The sequence below is a fragment of the Odontesthes bonariensis genome, chromosome 8, assembly GCF_027942865.1.
Source record: "Odontesthes bonariensis isolate fOdoBon6 chromosome 8, fOdoBon6.hap1, whole genome shotgun sequence".
NCBI classification, from domain to species: Eukaryota; Metazoa; Chordata; class Actinopteri; order Atheriniformes; family Atherinopsidae; genus Odontesthes; species Odontesthes bonariensis.
In genome coordinates, this window is record NC_134513.1 from 33,034,112 (window position 1) to 33,054,244 (window position 20,133).

The 20,133-nt window shown below is 40.0% G+C and overlaps 1 protein-coding gene across 5 annotated transcripts in view; it reads left to right on the forward strand.

Annotated features, from left to right (window-relative positions):
* LOC142385574 (plexin-B2-like) overlaps positions 1-20,133 on the forward strand; it is a 252,476-nt gene that overhangs the window by 131,743 nt on the left and 100,600 nt on the right. For all 5 annotated transcript variants that reach the window (XM_075472217.1, XM_075472220.1, XM_075472219.1 and 2 more), the window contains one exon: positions 11,440-11,519. The gene's annotated coding sequence lies outside the window, so the exon portion shown is untranslated. The remainder of the gene's footprint in view (positions 1-11,439; positions 11,520-20,133) is intronic.

The following is a 20,133-nucleotide window of genomic DNA, read 5'->3' on the forward strand; positions in this document are numbered from 1 at the left end:
ATTTGTACGCAAAATCCAAAAATGAATCCAAAAGTAGCGTATAGCTTTTAGCATTTAGTTTTATTTTAAATGTGCTTCCATATGAATGAAAGTGCCATAACATTTGTTGTGCAAACACACTTTTAACATCAGCATTTTTATCTAGTTTTTATGTAGAAGCCTCGCTCCACTATCTGTTTCCTTGAATGACTTGTTGGTATCAATTGTGTGTTTTTCCTTTAACCCATTTAGGCCTAAGACGCCTGGAAAAGAATGCCTGTAAAACCTATGGGCGATTTCAGAAAGACCCCCTAAAACCTGAAGTTTTTCTGGAAATTCAGCAATTGTGTCAACACCTACTAAATGATTGATTTCTCAGCCTCTGTAGCAGATAAAAACAAAATTCAAAAAGTATTTGAGAGCTTACACCTGTGGCTTTCTTTGGAAATTGAGTTTATTTACATACACCTTCACGAAAATAGAAAATGTAAAAAGTAAAGTGCAGGAACAGCACTATTTTCAATAAAAAAAACAGTAATAAAAGAAAATAAAAAGTCAAGTGCAGGAACAGCGCTATTTTCAATGAGAAAACAGTAATAAAATAAAATAAAAAGTCAAGTGCAGGAACAGCGCTATTTTCAATTAGAAAACAGTAATAAAATAAAATAAAATTTAATTTTATATTTAAATTATTTATTTATATATTTATTTTATCGTCAGTCTCTTCGTACTGGCAGCACAAGGAGTCCCATGCCCATACACATTCCAATAAACGTTTTCATCTCCGGCACAGTTACGTGTGACCACCTTGCCATCTTTGCTTGAGCTGGAGTCTGATGTACCTGGTCACTGTATCTATTCGTCTCGGAAACGAGATGCGCCCAAAGCTCCTCAGTAAAAATATGATTAAATGCCTGCAACGGTGTGGCATCTGCAGGTAAATCGACTTTTACCGCTGGTGTGCGGTTGAAATCTCTCCGTCGATTACGGTGGTAATTGTCAGTCTTCCACTCACATTCAAACCCTTCAAAATCATCCTCAAACATATGTGCTAGCCATAAATCTCCATCAATTGGGTCAGCACGTTCTTCAGCATCATCAAAGCCAAGAAACTCTTCACAATCGATCCCGTCTGAAATGTCTTCCCACTGAAAGTCCTCCATGCTTGTTCGATGAAACTTAACTTTTTTTTTTTTTTTTTCCGATGTAACTTAACTTCAAAACAATGACACGAGGAACATGACGACACTCTCACGTGTCTATTATAATGCATTTAATTGGCGCAGAGGTCAATAACTGGTGCAAAACAACCTTATACATGAAAAAAGACGTGTACGCTTTCCCGGCCTTAAAGCTAGAATAACGCAACAGCGCCCCCGGCTTTAAAGGTAGAAATGCGGCAATGCTTTCCCAGCCTCAATGGGTTAAGTGATATTTTAGACTGGAACTACTACGGTAATAAGACGATTCAACTTGGCAATGTTTACAGATGACTTTGGTTCTGTGGACTCCGTCGTCTGGAAGAACTTTAAAATGAAAATGGCCGAGTAAAAGTTCCGTACCCTTCTCCATGTTTGGTGGATCCGCCAATTAATTTCTTTTCCAGTTCCGCAGCATACGGCAACAGACTTTTTACAATAATAAAATTAATTTTAAAAAAATTAAAAAATAAATGAAAAAAAACTGCGTTAATGCTCGATAAAATATTTTCCGGTTCTGCAGCAGACAGCAACAGACTTTTACAATAATAAAATTAATTAAAAAATAAAAAACCTGCGTTAATGCGAGATAAAATATTTATCGGCGTTAAATAATTAACGAGTTAACGCGATAATAACTCGCCCAGCCCTACTTAATTCCGATAAAACTGACTTGCACAAAAGCTGCGTGATGTACTTAAGAGATTTTTATTTGCATTTGTAGCCTCGAAGGGTACAGTAGGTGCAACTGGGCTACATGTCTGAAAGGGGTTAAAGGAAAGTTAGATTGGTGAGCAATGAGAGAGAGACAGAAGAGCAAATTTTTCCTCAAGCTACCTGCACAAGTGGATTTTGACTTTCTGCTGAGCACGTGTGTGTGTGTGTGTGCGTGTGTGTGTAAAAGAAAGAAACTACTCGTGTCCCCCACCTCTCAAGACGATGGATCAGATAGAGGCTGAAGAAAATGACCAATTCTTCTCTCTTTCTCGCTATGGGTTAGTCACCACACACGGAAACACAGTTGAAAAGTTCAAAGCAATCTTTCTCTCATATACACAATCAATACACACCGTGTAACATTTACAGCCTTAGTGTTTTATTATCATAAAGCAGCTATGCAATAAAGGTTGTATAGATTTAGTAGGCTAGTCTCTGCTAGTGTGTGGGGAAAAAAAGAAGCAAAATAAGAGAAGCAGTTTCATCTGCAGACTTTGTGCTGCTGAGCTTTGAGTTTGAGGTTCTCAGTGCTGGTGTTGCGAGAAGTTTCTTTATGATATATAAAATGATTTATTAGGTAATACCTCTCACCGCCTCACACTGCTGAAAATGATCAGTCTTTGGATTTCTTTGAGAAATGCTCTGCATGAAGCAGTAGTTAATCTTTGGTTCAGTATACTCTTAATGTCATAACTGAAATGTTATCAGGCTCATAATTAAAGTCCCACCTCAGCAGTTATTAGTCCCCTAAAAACTCTGTGTGTGTTATCCTCAAAACTGTAAATTTCGTGTCATGAAAAAAACCTGCCATGGCCCTAAAATGGCTTGGGGTATGACTACCTTTTTCCTCATTACGTGAATGGAGATTTCTAAATCCGTAAAACTGGCCCCGCCCCTAATCTCTGCCACCAGTAGATGACATCTCATGCCAGTTTACTCTGTTTCTACGCTATGTTCTGTTAACCACTTCTAATATTAGAATAATTCAGCCGGAAATGTTTGAACCAGATGGTGATTGTCAGGAAGAGGTGTTGTGCAGGTGGAAGTGTCATAATAATCTCTTTGGATAGTTTTAGAAATGCACTGTTTGCTTGGAGGCCTACTCATGGATCCTGGAACGGGATAGCCTGCAGCTCATTTAGCAGTGAGCTGCCGGCTCTCACAGAGGTTCCTCACAGTGCTTACAAAACTTACAGAAGCTGCTTCGCTTGCAGTAATTTCTTTCTATGCCATTATCTTGAGACGTAACTTGATTATTCTGTTATCTTGAGATAATGTAGCTTATTTTTGCATGATACTAAGCTAATCTATTTAGTTTTCCTAAGAAATCAGTCATGAGATGATGACATGTTATGAGAAACTGAGGTTTGGTTTCTCGAGATCACTAGACGATTATGGTGAGCTGGAAAATGAGTAGCTCCTGTGTTGACAGCTAATTTGGTCTTTATTATCATTATTTTAAGCAGCTCGGCTTCAGCAGAAGCTGTCCTTGACGAGGTCCCACTGTTTGTGATGATGCGAAAATTAACTTTACTTGGCTGAGCTAAGAAAATACCACAACTATTTGTCTTGAGAAAACAAGCCTTGATATCTTTAGACGATGCATTTATCCATTATCATTGCCCCACCACCATTACAAAGGTTTTTTTTTCCTGTTGATGTTACTGTTAGACACTATGACTTCAATATTCCCATAACGATTGTAGATTGAAATACTAATGCACAATTTCTAAAACTTGGGTCAAATTTTGATGGACTTTTGATGGATTACCAGTGAAGCAAATCTGAAACGGTCATTTGAAAAGCTGCAACAAAGAAACCGGAATCAGACACATATCGTTAACTGGTTTGAAGCAGATGAACAAGACTGTGTCGTGTGGTGGAGGCTTCATTAAAAGTGGTTGTAATGAGGAGCAGCTGTCAACCAAAAACTTGAGTTCCATGAAAAAATGAATAAATACCGTGGTGGGCATCTCGAAAAGCAAAACGGAGAGAGAGCTCTCATCACTGGGAACACCTGGAATATCATGTCAGATCATGGAAGATGCTGGTCATACGCGGGAGTTTGTTTGCAGCCTCAGACCAAAAACAGCTGGTGAGTCGCATCATTTTAATCTGCACCAGATCAGACAAAGTTTTTTCCAGACCCCCTAATGCTCATGAACTCTTCCTCAAAAGAGGCAAAAACCACCTCAAGCCACACAATTAACACCCTGCGTTGTTAGTATAATAATTATTATGGCCATAAAAGGGCTTTATTGCTTGAAAGCAAACGTATCAAGTTTTTAAGCTTCCTTGACTAAGTATTTCAATCTCAGGGGGACTGTCAGAATGATCTCTGATCTCTCGGCTGTAGCAATCGCCAGGTTACACTGGAAATTTCAATAATGTTGAATAAAGTGCTCAAGAAGAAGGGTTATGTGACTTATTTCTTCATAACAAATCAACAGTCAAAGCTTACACTTTACTGTGTCTCTGGAACAACAAAGACATGTTTCTGCAATAAATGTATGAGGTTTGTTTGAGTTTCTGAGGCAGTTGGGAGGAAACCTGGACTTATTCACAGATAAAGACGCTAAGTGCAGAAGGAACAGGTAAACCAACAGATAACAGTGAAGCTGGAGGTGCTGCAGTCAGTGAAGGGTTTTAAAAAAGAGTCCTGGTTTGTTATCAATAACGTTCAGACGGGAAAATGGTTGACGGGAGCAGCAGATGGTGGCGAGGCGGCGGAGATGGAAAGGTCTGGGTTCACAAGACAGAAAGAAGAGAAACTGGGCAGGATTACAAACACATTTGTTTGCTCGTAATCGCTTTTAATCAAAATTACTCTCCAAAACATGAATTATAGTTGCACAAACCCCCTTCCAGTGTTCTTTGTGTTTTCCTTTCTTTTACTTCGGTTAATTACCAGGATTTCTTAAAATCCCATCAAAGTTTAATGCAATCTGGCAGGAATATTGCTTTAAGCTCTGAGCTAAAGCTGAAGTTATTCATTTCTGGTGCAGATGCCAAGCTGTTTTGAAAAGTAGGGCATTTCACTATTTTCTCAAAAACTGTAACTCAAATCTGAGTTTAAAAAAAGGACATTTTACATCATTAGAACAACAGATTTATGGTAAAATGCTCATTTGTTCAAATCGGCAGACTGCTGTGAAATTAAATGTTCATCACATTCATCTGCACAGTTTCAGTTTGAACTTTGGTGGTGTAATTAGTGTAATTTGTAAATATGTTTGTGTGTGTGTATCATTGAAGCTCGAATAAAAGCTTGAATAATTAGTTGTTACCGTGTTTCATTGGCCAACGACATCGGGCCTCATGCAAGAACCGTTTGTACGCAGATTTGTTCTTAAATCGTCCGTACGAGTGATTTAAGAGAATTTGCGCATTCACCAATCTTTTCGTATTTTACGTTTTCTTTCAGGTACGAACAGAATTTACGAGTGATCCAGAGCTGTCGTAGGAGTTTCGTAAAATAGGCCGCTGTTATTCAAATCAAGTTTGCTTGACAAATGGATTGTATATTTAATTACTTTGAAGAAAACATAAATAAATATACATTATACCCCATAATTATGCTGAGATTATTCTGTTTGACTTAAATTGTGCACTAATTGAAGGTTCATTTGAATCTGTATATAACAAGGTCAATGGGAAGCGTAACCAGCGGCTGACTTGCTACTTTTGGATGCCTTAGCGCGTCAGGCTCTTGAAGAGACCGTGTGGAGACAGACGAATGGCTGACATCGCGATTAAGATTCCCAAGGACTGTGCTACTGCAAATATGCAGCTTGCTAGAGCCACAACTCCAGAGGAAAACACGCCAATCAAACCCAATTCCACCACACGCCCAGGTCCTCACCATCTTTGGATTTTTGGCCATGGGAACATTTCAGAGGGAGATTGGAGACAGATTGGGTGTGTCCCAGTCCTCTGTGAGCCGTGCGCTCCCCTTCGGTCATCAAAACTCTCATCAGTTTATCACCCATGGTACATCAAATTCCCATACACCGCTGTCCAACAAGTACAAATTAAAAGGGACTTTCATCCCGTGGCTGGACTGCCAATCATAATTGGAGCACGAGACACATATACGCATCAAAGCACCCGTGCTGTCGTGGAGCGCAATGAGCTGAAAGCCAGGTGGGTGTGTCTCCATACAGCGGGGGGGCAAACTGCTCTATAGCCCAGAGAAGGCATGCCAGATTTGCACAATATTGCCATGAACGAGGGTCTCCACCTGAACCATACCAGGCAGACCAGAAGCTGTGGTGCCAGAAGACCCCCCTCATGGACCACCCCATCAAAGAGCCATCATGATGAGGAAACAACTGATTGCACGGCTTTAGTTGCAGTCATCGTGCGCCTGGCCAGGGCGAGACGTTTTTTTTAAGCCATTTTCATATCAAACCATTTATTTTTTTATTTCGGTGACATGGTATTAACAGCACTCGTAATTGCTTCCCATTTCTTCGCTTTAGCAGGTCCCATAATTCCACTGCTGACACTGCTAAAAATGACAGATTTTCCTTTCTGGATCTCTGAAAGCAGAACTTCAGTCTCAGAGCCCCTAAAGTTGTTCTTTTTGCGCCTTGATGCCATTCTCATGACTCAACACTCAACACTTCCTGGCACAGGAGCGAGGAAGCACAGCCTTATATGGTATCATTGTGGGCGTGGAGTATGCAAATCTACTATCCTCGTGCACTTGAACTTAGATACGCACAAGTGGGATTCATCATTTATGCAGCTCGTTGACACACTTTTTCCAAAGTTAAGAGCGTTTGTTGAATCTGATGTGGCGTGTTCATACGAGACCTTCTTACAAAAAAAGTGAGAGAAATTTAGAATAAAAATACGAAAATGTTCTTGCATGATGCCCAATGTTTGACTTTTCTAAACCACCTCTCAGTTACTTTTTTTCAATCAATAACTTTTCAATAAATCCGTGAGCTGTCAGCAGTTGAGAACTAAAATTTCAAGGTCAAATATTTCAAAAGGCAGTTTGCTTGTTTTATTACAGAAATGCTTCTGTGATACTTCTGTGAGCTGGGATTCTTTTGTTGTTTTTGATTAGAATTTAGAAGATGTTAGTAAGAAAAGATTAATGAAAAAAGTAAATGTGCAAAAAAGAGGGGGCACAGAAGCAACTTTGGAAATTTCGTCTTACTTTGAAAAATCTGGATTTACGATCTGTTTCCCGACTGAGCCGAAAAAAAACAATAGAATCACGTGACTGACCGGCATGTTCCAAAATAAAGTTAATATCCCAGATATTCCAAGATTAGAGTAATTCCTTAAAAAGAGCTCTCTTCTTTTCCCTCTTGTAGATGTCCACCACAGGTGTTGTAGTTTTTTCCAATTCAATCTGTGTCTAACTGCTATCAGTCACTGCCTCTTCTTCAGTTACCATGGTTTCTAGCCTGTGTGTGTGTGTGTGTGTGTGTGTGTGTGTGTGTGTGTGTGTGTGTGTGTGTGTGTGTGTGTGTCTGTGTCTGTGTCTGTGTCTGTGCATGAGTGTGTGGAAGGTCAGCCTCCTCTACAGGGGAGGCTTTGGAGTTAGAGCTGAAGCACAGCAGAGAGGGAGAGGGAGAGGGAGAAGCCTTGCAAGTCCAACAAGTTTAGCTTAATATAGCCGATGACATTACCTCATGTCCGCACAGTTTGTCATTTTAACTGGTGAAAGTGACTCAACACAGGCTTGAAGCTGATACCTGAAACCTTTTCTTCAGAACCCATCAAAGCACCCTGTGGTGTTGCTAATGAGGAAATCATTGGACTCGTTAAGTAGATAGACAGATAGTTCAAAGAATAAATGAAAGCTCTAACCTGCTGGTGGCCCAAAGGTTTCTAAGCATCGTTATCAGTTCAAACTAGCCTTTACTTTCTCAGAGGATGATATTCAGATATTCATGTGTTGAACGGGAGCAGAGAGATGGATAAAGACAGAAATGAAAAAGCAGCTTACTCTAAAGACTGGTTCTATATTAGATATTTCGTAATATTCCATATGGGAGATAACACTTGGATAACAAAGAGCAGTAATGATATGTTATATGAAATTCCCAGACGGAAACTAATATCCAGCTGTTATCGCCTGCCAAGTTTAGAGGAGAAATGAAGGAGAAACTTTTTATTAAAAGACCCTGCGGCGCTTTGTGTCTATCTCGCTTCATATTCAAAGTCGAATCTTCGCAATAATGCAACTTTGACGTCTGCTTATGTAATAAATGTTTCTCTCTGCTTCTGTTTTATTCAGTCAATAACCTCAGAAATGAGTGAAAAAATGTAGCCGTGTGATGGTAACCAGTTTGATTAGAGTTTATCAATAATAACTGTCTCACTTGCATTTTTTGATTCCCACGTCTGCTGATAGTTATTACCTAATTGTAGCTTCTTGAAATTTCAATTTTTTCCAAACAATAACTTCAAGGTTTGTGTCACTGCTGTACTCACCTCACTAATGAACTATAAGTGCTTTTTTCTTTCTTTCCTGTGCTACAAAATACCAAAAATACTTATCTTTGCCTGGTGATTAAATATATGTAGTTGGAGGCAGCTAAAAAGAGCCCCATTTATTGCTCCCATTTATGGTGGCATCTATGGCAGAGAAATAGTTTAATTGAAAAATGAATCGTCCCTGAATTGTATCTTGACCCACTTACCTAAACATGTACAGGTTTGGATCTACTCTTGCGATTTACTTTTGCATTTTCACCTGATGTTTTCATTGACTCTATTGGTCCATCGACCAGTTAATGGTAAAATAAAGTCAAGCCAGAAGTCTGTGGTTTTAAGTCAGTCACATTGGTAAATCTTGACATCCATACTACTCACCAAATACCAGATGGTTTTCAGGTTTTTTGCTGCATTTCCCAGAAGGATTGCTGGATCTAAATTCAACAGGTGCTCAAGAAATTGCTCCAAATCAATGCTAATGGTGCCTCGTGTCTGCTGGATGTATAATTCATATATACTGGCTCAAAAGAAGATATGTCAAAACTGGGTTGTCTAAACGAGTTCTTAGACAAAGGAAAAATGAGTCAGACTTAAATTAAGGATACACCAGCTATGTTTCCAACCATTGTCGAGTGTGTTCGTTTTACCCTGCGAGCACCCACTCATGATAGAACCACCTCAAGTTACCCAAACATTTTTGATTATTTTTTCTCAATTTTGTAATTTCATCTTTTTTTTTCATCTTCAAAAGTGCCTAAATACTGTTTACCAGCAGTCTGGTCATGTTGGGATCGTGGTGTTTCCACCAACCGGATGGCAACAGTTACTATATTTAATATCTGTTTCAACCTTCCCTGCATAACCTCTGAGACTCAGTGCATATAATTTCATATCGGTTTTCAGCTTTCCATTAATACCCAGTCACTTGTCATCTTCATCAACCTATAGATGTCTTCAAATATTGACAGCAACCTTCTTACCAACAAATCAAAGATTATTTTTCTTCTGTCCACATTTTTCTTGTATTTACATGTGTGAGAAATGGCTTGAACAGTGATCAAAGATGGTTTCTAATTAGGTGATATAAATCAAAGCATTTCAGATCTAATACTATATGATTTCATCTTTAATTAGTTGCACAATATTTTACTTATTTTTAAAAGTAACTCCCATAAAAAGCTGGATTTGAAGGTATCGTGATAAAGAACAGGTTCAGTTTCACAGTTTCTTACCAACAAATCAAAGATTTTTATCGATAACACTCTTTTTCTTCTATCCCTCTGCAAACTTTTTGAAGATTTGCATACCATCTAACTAACATCTTCTTGAGATAAAATGAGAAGCTAAGTTGAAGGACTTTATTGCCATAGAATGTGAGAAGAGTAGTAGAGAGAAAGAGGCTTGAACTAAATAAGCTCAAGGCTGAAGACATTTCCTGTGGAAAACTCTTTGCAAGTATTTTTTCTGATTTATTAACTGATTTATTTCCTCAATTGATAGATTATTTTGACGAATAGTATGTTTCTGTGTCACTTAGTGTTCAAGCTGATGTGTTCAGGCAGCCTTTAATCTTACACTCAAATGTATTTGGTTTAGAATGATGTTAAACAGAGAGTCACACAGATTATCTAGTTAATTAGCAAGGAGAGATAACATTTAATTAAATCCTTGATGGTCACTGCAGAGCTGCTGGGACAAAGCAACAAAAATAAGCAGTAATGTACACAGTTACACTAATCTGTGAAAGCAGATGTGACATGGGGAACTATGGGATGAACACGGAGTCAAACTCACCACCTCAGCCAATTACAGTTTGAGTGTAATATTTAGATATGCAATATGACATTCAGGGTAAACCCTGGACAGGTCGCCAGTCCGTTGCAGGGCCACAGAGACACAAAACCATGCAAGTTCACACTCAGTGGGGTTACATGGCACTGAAAGGATCAGATAATTGGCTAAATTACAATAAGATTGAGTTATTAAGTGCATATAGACACCTTAATCTGACAAGAAATTGGATCGAATCGAGTTACTCGCGATCGGATTAAAACCCCGAGATAACTAGGTTGAAAGTCAAAATAAACGTGCTTGTAGACGGGTGAATTAGACTTTGCGTTCTGCGCATGCTCGAGATTTTTTCCCGTGGTCGTGAACCGGAAGTCAGAAGAGACGATATTACTGCTGTTGTCGCTGTCAGAAAGAAACGAACAACGCGATGGGGAATGCGCCGTGGTGCATTGCGTTTGTGCAACAAGCAGCTCACCACAAACGAAATGTAGAGGGACGTACCTTCATCTTGCTCTTCATTCGCCATTTTCTTGAATGCCTGAGTTTGCTGCTGTTGAAGGGGTCAACCGGAAGTGGCTCTATTAGCAATAGTTGAAATGGGTACAGCGCCACCTATCGTATCAGAGTATGACATGCTTTGTGCCACTGATCCGATTCAGTGCCATGTAACCCCACTGACTCACTCCTAGGGACGATGTAGAGACACCAATGAACCTAATAGCTTGTTTTTGGACGGTTGGAGGAAGAAAACACGCAGACTCCACACAGAAAGGCCCCAGCCGGGAATTGAACCTGGAACCTTTTTCTGTGAGGCGACGGTGCTAACCACCACACTGACATGTTTGTAGTGACTTTGCAGACTTGTATGTATGACGTGGTTTGTTCATCATTGATACTTCTTTCTCTTGATTCCTCTTTTGGATGTTGGTTTTCTGTGTCGACATTAAGGCGGGATTTACATGTTAATGTTCTTACTTCTTATTCACTTAGAGAGAGGAGACTTCTGTGTCTGTGCTTCACTTACTGTAGCTGGCATTGCTTACAGTGGATGTTACCACATCCTAAAAGGATCTCAGATGCTCAGACTGACAGTTTTTGGAGCTCTCATGTTGCTCAAAGCCTTCTTTGTTTTGATCTGTGTCATACTTACATTTTCCTTGCATTCAAATAAGAGATCCCAGCGATAAGCAGCATATTTCACCGCTATCGTTACTGGCAGCAAATGTTAATAAGATCGACATCATTCATGAATAATCCCATTCTTAAACTGATGAGTTTCTCTTTTCTTTTCCAGCGGTGAGTCCACAGACTGTACATGGTGTCGGTGGTATTAGCAGTCAGCAGACAGTGAACATTTTCTGCAGCACCACTCAGGTCAGTCACATTTTAAATGTTGATTTCTTTACTTCGGCAAAAGTAATAAAACAATCCCGTTAAATACTCATTCGTAAGTTCTGCAATGAATTTGGTCCCATGTGACTCTTACAGTTTGACACATTACAATGTTTGCATTATCCAAACTAAAGTAATTAATCTTAAACGACAAAAGAAATGGCAGCAAATTCTGACACTTGCTGACATTTTTGTTGTATTTACATGTGTGAGAAATGCCTTGAACAGTGATCAAAGATGGTTTCTAATCGGGTGATATAAAGCAAAGCATTTCAGATCTAATACTATATGATTTAATCTTTAATGAGTTTCACAATATTTTACTTATTTTTAAAAGTAACTCCCATAAAAACTGAAGTCATGTGCAGAAATGCTGTAGTTTTGTTTTTTAAAGCTGTGGATTTGAAGGTATTGTGATAAAGAACAGGCTCAGTTTCACAGTTATTTGCTGTAGCTAATTAAAAGTATGAACATACACTCTGATGATGAGCTCTGATGTGGAACACGGAGTGTGTTTTTTATGATGCCATTCTCTTCATGGGATGTGATCTTAGAAAATTTCGATAAATTTAGGGACAAAAGCAAGCATTTACAATAACGGCTGAAGGTTTCCGGTTTCTTCAGATGCTGAGACATAAAGGTTTCAGTGAACAGTTTGTCTGAGACGCCTCAGGTTTAACAAGGCTGTTTTCAAACGATGCTCAGATTTTACAGTCCTTTTTATTTTTAAAGTTGTGCCTTAGATCCCATTGGGTTCATTTAAACATGAGAGGATTGAAATGTCTCATGTTGTAAAATTTATGTTCATTGGTCAGGAGGGATGACTTTTAGGTTGATGAGGAACTTCGTTATTCAGCGCTGAAGAAATAATTAATCTGCTTCTCTGCTTATTTGAATAGAACAAAGAGCTGTTTTTTCCTATGAAATTGGGTCCTTTTGGGAATAAAACTGGCTGTCTCAATAATCTGTCTCTTCATGTGATCCCAGACTGACACCATGATTTGGTAATTTTGGGCTCAAAGGCGTAGAGGTCTGACGATATATTGCAGGACTCATTATTCTTCCTGTGGCTGCAGAAGATTCTTTAGGATTCTGACGTCCAGCTACAGAATGAATTTGGCACCAGTCAGGCATCTCTAATAGATAAGAGTCTTAACATTTTTTGCTTGGCAACGTTTGCATTATTCTAAACAGCAGCGTGAGTAAACTCCATTCATCAGCCACCTATTTGCTTCCAGTTTTCCTGTCCAGGCCGCTGTGCTTCCTCCAGCTCGGCATTCAGTGTTTTTTTTTATCTCGCCATCAGAACGCACACAAACAGAGGGAGTATAATAGACCTGGTCAAACATAACAGGAGAGTGCAGAGCCAGGTCCTAGTCATAACATCCTTACTGTACATACTGTGATGTCGGCTATGTGTGTGTGCCTTTGATAACCACAAAAACCTTGCAACACCTCTGGAATACACCTACACACTTCTCTTTTTCTTCAGAACTTAGTGCTATGTCTCCCACAGTCACCTTGTCATCTTATCTGCCCTTTAATGTCCTCTATCACACACACACACACACACACACACACACACACAGTCTCTCATTCCTTTAGTGTGCTGTGGTGTAATCAGCGCTTTCGTATTGTAACGAGAGATTAGCGCTACTCAGCTAAAAATCACAATCTGCCCAGTCACATTGCACAACGAGCACAGGCAGGGTAAAACACACACACACACACACACACACACACACACACACACACACACACACACACACACGCATGCACACACACATCCCACACTGTGATATAGTGAAGTGCTACCTGCAGGAACCTGCACAAACCTCTCCATAATTGGCGTTCTCTACCATATTATCAAACTTTCAAGCATCTCTTTTATAATAACCAGGATGGTGCGCTAACTGCAGAGCTTGACCGCAGGAGGTGTGATGATGCTTTTGCAGAGTCTGTTCCTGAGCCCACCCTTGTGCTGCTTGTGCACTGCTTCTGTGGTGTCTCACAGAAGGTGCACTCACCTGCAGTGTGGGCTAATGCTGCATGGCTCAACATGTGTGGCTGTGGAAGAGTTTCCTTCTTATTTATTCACCTGTTCCTTTCAAAAGCCAGCTATGCTCTGAGTTACTCAGTGTGCTGCAAAAAAAGAATGAATATGTAAAAGAATGAGAGAGTCAATTAGGAAAATACACAGCTTTCCTGTTTCTTGGTCATTCTTTCACTGAATAAACAGACTGCAATCAAGTGGTTAACTTCGACATTAGCTAATTATTTGTTCAAAACTTTCTCCAATCAGGATCTCTGGATCTTGTTTACGTGTGATGGCGGGTTGGAGGGAAGATGGACAGACAGATTGGGGCTTCGTCAGCAGTAATGGCGGCGTTGCACTGGACTGTTGTGGCAAAGAGGGAACAGAGCCAAAAGGCAAAGCTTTCAATTTACAGATCCATCAATGTTCCACTGTCACTTATGATCATGACATCTGAGTAGTGACAGAAAGAATGAGGTTGTGGATACAAGCTGCTGAAATGAGCTTCCTTCAGAGGGTGTTTGGGCTTGGCTTTTAAGATGAGCTGAGGAGCCCGGGCATCCAAGCAGAGCTTGGAATAGAGCTGCTGGTCCTCTACATCGAAGGGAGTCAGCTGTCGTGGTTCGTGCAGGGATACCTTCTGGTTGAGGTTTATTGGGCATCTTGGTAGAGACCCCTTGAGCAAACTCAGAACATGCTGGAGAGATTATATGTCCCTTCTGGCCTGGGAATATCTCAGAATCACCAAAGAGGTGCTGGAGAATGTCAAGGAAGAGAGTTATGTCTGGATTTTCCTCCTCAACTTGTTGCCTCCATGACCCAACCATGGATGAGCAGAAAAAAACGAGTCTATTTGTCGTAATGCTGAGGAAAAACATTTCACACACATACACGCACAACAACATGCACAAAGCCTGGAAGAGTACCATTTACCTGGTGATAGTCACGTTTAACTTCACACTGCACATCAATAATGTGGATTTACCCGCTAAACTCCTCGGGAACCCCAGTAATCTTAAACAACACAATTCTTTTGTTAAGTTAATGTCAAAGCCCAGAGTTCTGCTTTTCCTCACTATATAGGCAAGCTTGTAAATTTGAGTGTGTGTTATGATGCCTTGGTTTCTGCTGTAGAACCTCTATAATATACGAACAGAAATCTGCTATCATTTTCATTATGTTTGTCAGAGAGTCTGGTAATGTTCAGTTATATGGATTTGACATGATAACATGGAAAACTTCTGTAACTTTTTGTTTAAGGACTGTGCCGTGCCTAAAGGTACATCCAGGCATCAGCTGTTTCAAGACTTTTAATAACATCACTCACATTCCTAGTATCACAGCCTATTAAGTGATCAAGTAATGGAAGTCTTCCTCAGTAACATATTATAAGGTGTTTTTATGTGGTTCAGGTATATCAAGAGCAAAACAAGCCATTGATGCTATGGCTGAGGATTTCTGCTTTGAATCTCATCATCAGAAAGGTGAGGTCAGGCAGCTCGTTTGTTCTGTGTAGAGACTATTTTTAGGAACCAATTCTGAGTACTTACTGGGTGAGGTTGTACAGTAAACTGTAAGGAACAGATGAAACGAGAAGCAAGCAAGCTACGAGGAGAAGTTGGCATAGGCAAGATGGTGAAGGCAGTTGTAGCAAGGTTCAGTGGCCAAGTCTCTTGGCCAGCCGAGTAGGCCACGGGAGCCTGAAGCTGGTCAAGAAACTACCCTTGGGTTGACTTGGTTTCTGCTTGGCTGAGAGCTTGGAAGCCACAATTGGCTAACTACTAGCCGGAAGGGTGCTTTGAAGTAAGCTAATCAAACTATCTCTCAGGCCACCAAGTAGAGATCTCCTGAACTGTGAGCTAGCCAAGCGAGCTAACCCAGCTCTTCTTAGAACAAGTAACTCCCAGGTGCGGGGTACCATTGGCTCTGGAGATCCAGGGTAATTCACCCAAGATTTAGGTTGGTTTGCTTCTGAGTTCCCAGTTGTGTTACCTCTTAGCTTGCTCTCAGCTGAGGAAGTCTGGAAACGCTGAACCCCAAAGCTAGACAGATTACCTCTGCAGAGAGCTCCACCAGGATCTCAAGAGCTAGTTGGCTGGGAGCTGACAGCTGACATCTGCACGAAAATATAGCTTTAATCACAGCACAGGCATTGATTTTGACCCGAGTTGCCTGAATTATATTATTTTCTGTTTGATAGTCGTTTGTGTTGATTGTACCTGCTGGGTTAGGTGTAAAATCTGGGCTCTCCAGCTGTATCCACTTACAAAATGCTTTTGTTTCAGCTGTATGTTCTAAAAAGTCTCAAAAGCCACGTTCAGTATATAAAAACGGGCACATGCTGGTAAGACACATGCACAAAACTGTATCTGCGAGGAGAAAAAATACCCTTACATGACACAGTTGTTTCAATTCTGGTTAAAATCCCAAATTTCTCCTAATCGAGCTCTAAAAGGACAAATGTTGTGGGAGAGAGGATAATGAGTGTTGGATCTCACGCAGTCAGATTGTCTTTGGCTCTGGTTAGAAGCTACAAAGGCTGTTTCTAGGCTCCCTGTCATTAATTCTCAGTGTGTCCCAGGTTGCACCCCTCAGCACTTTAATACACCAACTTAACAACAGAAGGATCTTCTTCTTCCACCAACTCCTCATTCCTTTTTCTTTCATCTCCCACTAGCTCATAAATACACATTGGCATTCACGCTGTTCTTTACCTCTTTGTTGTCGTCTTTGTTATCTTCTTACTTTCTGTATATCCACTTGACTCTTACATTCAAGCTGAAAATGTGGTTGTTAGCCTCAAGGAAGATGTAGCAGGTTATGTTCGGTTTGTTAGTTGAAACACTGGAGCCTTCATGCCTCCCACACTGTTTATTATATTTACTGTGTTCTCTTTATCTCAGCTTGAATTCAGAAACTGTGTATCCAATAACCTACATTTTTTGTTGGTTTAATTGACCAGCAGTTAATGCTGAAAAAAAAGAATTGAAAGTTGAAAGTAGAATCTCCAAAAGTTTCCAAAACGCCAATCAAAATGGTCATACTGGGTAGAATAACCTATGTACAGTGCAATTAGCAGTATGAAGTATTGTGAAGTGATCAGAATTGGTGGCATTGGTGTTAAGTTTAAGCAACAAAAACTACTGGGTAAAGTTGAGGAAAAAACATCGTAGTTTGGGTTCAGATCGATCATTTAGAGATTATCTACACCAAATTTTGACAAAAAGTGTCACCCCCCTTGAATTAAACATATTTTACAAGCTAAAGTATGAATGTGAAATCACTGGGACAGAGGCAGAAAGAAGATGCTGGAAGTTTATGACAACCAGAAATGTTCAGCACTCTGAAACCAGGCACCTCTGGACCAGGACTGTTTTGGCAGATAAACATCTCCCCTGTACTTTGTTTTGCCTCTTGTTCCTGCAGTGGAGAAGCATGGGGTCAGGGGAAAGGACTCTACAAAGGTTCCTGAACAAAGTTCATGCAGTTGAAAACAGCTTTATGGAATGTAAACATTTAGGCTGGAGCCTATGCCAGATGTCATTGGGCATTGGTTTATGCACAGCTCTCTGAAGGTCCCACCACAGCATTTCAGTCAGGTTGAGGTCTGGACTTTGACTGGACCATTGCAACACCTTGATTCTTCTCTTTTTCACACATTCTGATGTAGATTTGCTGCTGTGTTTGGGATCATTGTCCTGTTGATGAGCCAGTTTCAGCCAAGCTTTAGCTGTTCTGACAGATGGCCTCACATTTGACTCTAGAATACTTTGGTATCCAGAGGAGTTCATGGTGGACTCAATGACTGCAAGGTGCCCAGATCCTGTGGCTGCAGAACAAGCCCAGATCATCAGCCGTCCACCACCGTGCTTGACAGTTGGTATGAGGAGTTTGTGCTGATATGCTGTGTTTGGTTTTCTCCAAACGTGCAGCTGTGCATTATGAGCAAACATCTCCACTTTGGTCTGGTCTGTCCAAAGGACATTGTTCCAGAAGTCTTGTGGTTTGTTCAGATGCAGCTTTGCAAACCTAAGCTGTGCTACCATGTTCTTTTTAGAGAGAAGAGGCTTTCCCCTGCAACCCTTCCAAACAAGCCATACTTGTTCAGTCTTTTTCTAATTGTGCTGTCATGAACTTTAACATTTAACATGCTAACTGAGGCCTGTAGAGTCTGAGATGTAGCTCTTGGGTTTTTGACCTTGGGGTGAACTTGCTGGGACGTCCACTCCTGGGAAGATTTACAGCTGTCTTGAATGGTTCAACTGCTGAATAATCTTTCTCTCTGTAGAATGATGGACTCCAAATAGTTTGGAAATGGCTTTATAATCTTTCCCAAATGATAGCTGTTCCGCAATCATCTATTTGCTGTTTAAGCATCTTTGGACTTTTTTACCAAAAGAGTTGTAGTATTTTTGCCATGATTAGTTATCTGCCAACTGTTGTTATGAATTTTTTTGCATAAAGAGTCTGATACGATATAAATGTCACGTTTTTGCTTTTTAATTGAATAATTTGTTTCCCGTGGTGAAATTGATGCTGCTGAAATCAGCCTTTGATTTTTATGGTTTAATTCAGTCTGCCAATCGTAATGCCATTTCCCAGCTGGCTGTTTGTTGATAAGGCAGTTTATATGAATGGATAGCCATGTCTCATAGAAACAGCCCCGCTCTCCTGTGGCTCGTTCATTCAGGGGCCCTTCATAAAAGCTCCAACGATGCCGTACCAAATGCTCCAGCATCAGAAACATTCCTATACTGAACATCCTGCTCCATATTTCAGCGCTCGTTTGTTAAAATTGAAAACTCATTTTATTAGGTGAAGTTGCAGTGATGCTCCACACAGTCTGTCTTTGCAGTTGCCTTGAAATCATCTGACCAAGTTTTTGTGTCTGGCTAAATGAATGGAAAAGGCTGCTGGAGTCATACAAATCTTTGTGACAAGAAAAAAAAAAAAGAAGACTTTCACACCACTCTTGCAGGACTTCACATGCTTTCCCAACACAAAGCTAAAAAAGACTCAGTTAAGTTGACTTTAATAACAGAGGATAAAATGTCTCTTCTTGTTGCCCTTCCTTACAATTCAGTCGGTTGATGTAGGTATTTGATTCGTGTTAAAGCTTAAAATAGATATGAACAGCAAGTCCCAAAGCAAAGTGTGATCAGCAGTTTGGAATTCAGCATAAAGGCTGCTTTGAATTGCTCACAGTTTTACAAGCTACACAGTGGAGCAAGTCGAACCTCAGCAAAGCTTCCCTGGAGGGTAATGCGGCTTTCTTACTGTAGTGAAACAAAGCAGCGCTGATGAGAGCAATGCAAGCATATGATACAGTACATGCAGTTGAATGATTTCGAATATTTTTTTGTTACATTTTGTGTGTATTTTTGATGACATGTGAACAGCAGTCTCTAAGGACAAGACAAAACTCGCATAGAACTATATTAAACTGCTGTTAGACTGTCTGATGCTTCTTAATTGCCATGAACACACAGCACCAAATGTGAGGTAATAATATTACATAGAATTCCCCTCACTAAGGTCTTTAATGGACCACTGTAATACGTCTTCTGAAAGTTCAACCCTAATTATCAATAAAGCATTAAATGAAACAGTTTGGGTGTCTGATCTCAGCCCTCTATGTCAGGGCTGGGAACAGGAGGTCCGCTGTGGCAGATGGGGAAATTAGGGAGATCCAGGTGGTGGCGGTAACCCGCATGCCTCTAGAGACCCCCCACTGAAGCCAAAGGAGGGTGGGCAGCCATGGCCAAAAGGTCATTGACCTACCACCTCCATCATCCACAACTAGCGACACACCAGATGGATGAAATCATCAGTGTGATATAACCAGGGTCCAGCTGATTAATGCCTGATGTCAATGCTTAATACTGTTCCTTTTTATTAAGCATTTATTTCAAATTCAGCACATGTACTTAAGATAATGAGAAATGGGGCTGTTTTGTTGCTGACCTATCAATGCCACTGTTTTTCAAATTTACAGATACTGCAACAGCCAAAGCTTGAATTTGCTGATGGAACTGTAGACGAGACACGGTTCCCTCATAGACCCTCAGTAAATTAAAAATCTGAAACTTTTATTTATTTTTTTGCTGTTTCTGCTTTTCAATAAATAGTATAGTGGGTTTTTTTTTTATTTTTTTTTTTTATTAAAGAAACATGCCTTTCATACCTAATGTCAAGTTCTAGAGTTCAGAGGGTTAAGCAGCTAAAGAAACTGATTATCTCCTCAGCTGAAATAAAACCGAGTGTGGTCAGTTTTCTTTTCAAATCAGGGCCTAAAACGTCACAGTTAACTGTGGCTTTCCAGTCATTTGGTCACATAGTACACATAAAAAATACTTTTTTATATATATATATATATATATATATATTATTTTTATTATGTTTTCTTCATCTTTAGCTTTTACGATGTTTTACTCTCTTATTTTCTTTTTATTTAAATGTGCTCTGTAAAGCCACAGTATTGCTTTTGCCTTGTGTACAAAGTGTGCTGCACAAATAAACTTACCTTGCCTGACATGTTATCCATCTAAACTGTGCTGCTAT